Below are 2,772 nucleotides of genomic sequence, written 5' to 3' on the forward strand. Positions count from 1 at the left end.
ACTCAGAAACATTAATTAGTAGTTAACATTAAATAGTCGTCAATTTCAGGATATGATATTCCACATGATAAAGTCACATTTTGTCATCCCTCTCTCTCCCTCATTTGTGGGCCAAAGAGGTTGATGGAGCACTGCATGACCATGCTGGACGCGAGTGACTCTGGTGGGTGGGTTGGGAGAACTGGGGTGAAGAGGGGAACAATGATCTTTCCTCCTCATTCTTTCTGTAACCCATATTATGGGGTCAGGCTTCCTCCACCAGCCCTCGAAAAGAGCACCCAAACTTTGGCGGATTTCGAGTGGAGAAGTTTGGACAGCTAAAAGTGTAGATAATTGGGTTCAATACAGAGTTCAGGAAGGAGAATGTTGTCGCGACAGGTAAGTAGACCTCCACAAGCTCCACAATCTCTGTCTTGTACTGAGCCGTCACCTCCAGCAAGCAGAAGAAGACGTGGTAGGGGCACCCAGCAGAGAATTAAAGTTGCGATCACTGAGGCGACCATCCTTCATGAAACTTTCCGAGAGTCGAAAACCTGTTTTTGTCTGCCTGCTGAAGACAGGCTGCGGAAGAATTTAAAGGATCTCAGTTTGCCATTGTTCACACCCGCTGCCGTCGACTTTCAAGCCTCTTTCTGCTGCGAGCTCGCAGTTTCAAGAAAAATGGAAGTGTAACTGATGTGGCGATGACAATCAGAGGTACAACAAAGGCCCAGCAAGGACTGACTTTGGACACTGCCGGTCGCTGCCTGACGCAGCTTACAGTCTCTTGTGCAATGTGTTTGAGGAGGAATAGAGTGCAAAATTGTGATAGCAGAGTTTGCGGCCATCCTTCTTTTCCACAACTGAACGGAACATGAAATACGGAAGTGCATTAACAGCTGCCCAAGCCCATCCTAGACCGCAGATCTTCCACGCTGCCGACACAGTACGATGGTTCTGAGTCCAAGGCCAACTTCAGTCACCAACAAACAACGGTCCAATGATATCACAGCCAGTAGAAAGGCAGCAGAGGGACAGAACTTGCAGAGGCAGGAAAAAAATGGATTTATCAGGCCTGGGCCACCTGCACACAAAGCGCCGCGCCAATCCTCTCCCAGCTCTGTGGTCAAAGTCAATAGGTAATGATGTGAAAAAAGCGGTCACAAGGTTAGCTTTGGGTGGGTTAGGAAAAAAGTCCCGACAAAACGCCAGAGTTGAGGACCCATACTGCAGCAACCGTCTTGCGCGACGTAGAGGACGGGAGAAACCAAGGCACATCCCACAGCACCAGTCCGTTGTTTTCCAGGATCCATACTTGTGGCAGAGTGGATACCACACCGTGGACCTAGGCCGATGCTTACCACTGCCAAGTTCACGCCTGTGTCTTTGTTTAAGGTGTGAGAGCTCATTGTTTGCAGAAGATGAGGGCAGTGGAAGCCTCTGAGGGGACATGTTGGGCTGCAGAGGGTGGAATGTAGAGAGGGAATGAGCTGAAAGTCATTGCTTGTCACAAAAAACAATGTAAAAAATGATGAATATATTATTTATTTACAGCCTTCTGCAATGAAAGCATAGATCAATGAAACCTTTGTGGATGTGGGTGTGGTTTGTGTGTTATCTGTAAGGGATCTTATATCCAGTTTGTATTGCATTACAACTTTTCAGAAAAAAAGGTACAAAAGCTGTCACTAGTGTGATAGTACCCATTTTTTAAAAAGGTGGTGCGTTTTGAACCTAAAGGTCCAATAGCTAGTTTACCTAAAAGTAGTTAAAAAAGTGTACATTTGGATACAGCTACCCCGCCCCTGTGTCAGCTTTTGTACCTTTTTCTAAGAGTGTGGGATCTGCCAATTATTGTTTGAACTTTTTAGAAGATTTGTGAAAGAGGTCTCTTATGCTCACCAAGTCTGAATTTATCTGGTTAAAAAAATACAGATAAACAGTAATACTGGAAACATTAAGTACAGTGGGTATAAAAAATTCTGGACATCACGGTTAAAACTGCAGGCTTTCGATGAGATTTAAAATCCTTTAAAGTGATTTGTTTTGCATAAAAAATAAACCCTTTTTTTGGAATTGTGGGGGGAAAGACAGTGACATTCCAAGAAACAGGGTATCTGTAAGAATAAGATGTATGGAAAAAAATAAGAAACATGCCCTTAGGCTGCCAAGAGACATCCCTTAACGCTCGAATGAGCTGCTGTATGAATGTGTGACGAAGTAATGGTCACTTGCTGCATGTGGCACAACATCCTTTAGTCTCCATGTCTGTGGTGTAGAGTAAGAGAAGGGAGCTATGTTCCCACACAAAAAAAACCTTAGCTTCGCCCAGCTAAAATCATTGTGGGCAAAAACCTTTATTTGAATAAACTACACCGAACTTTTGAACCCATGATGAAGATGGTAGGATCATTGCAACACGGCTGCTTCTCTTCAGCTGGGACTGGGGCAGTAGTCAAGACATAAGCAATCATGGGAAACAACAGCCAATACAAATGTACCAGACATTTTGCCACAAAACCTGCAGGCATCCATTAAAATATATAGATAACAAAAGAATTCCATCTTCAGCATAATAATAGCCTTGAACACACAAATATAAGTCAATAAAAGCACACTTCAGAGCGCTTCTGAAGAAGAAAAATAACCTTTTGTTAATCAGTCAGAGCTCAGAACCTAAATAAAAGATGTGCTAAATTGATATATTCTAATGGCTATTGACTAGCTAAAAGCAAAAGGCCATTATATATTAGTATAAATATTAGTATATTAGTATAAGCTGAGAGGTGTGCC

General features: G+C 43.2%; 1 pseudogene; it reads right to left on the minus strand.

Moving 5' to 3' along the window:
* Positions 1–244: 244 nt before the first annotated feature.
* On the minus strand, positions 245–1,431 carry LOC122136048 (annotated as a pseudogene).
* Positions 1,432–2,772: the final 1,341 nt, after the last annotated feature.

The sequence above is a fragment of the Cyprinus carpio genome, chromosome B1 (assembly GCF_018340385.1).
Source record: "Cyprinus carpio isolate SPL01 chromosome B1, ASM1834038v1, whole genome shotgun sequence".
In the NCBI taxonomy this organism is placed as follows: domain Eukaryota; kingdom Metazoa; phylum Chordata; class Actinopteri; order Cypriniformes; family Cyprinidae; genus Cyprinus; species Cyprinus carpio.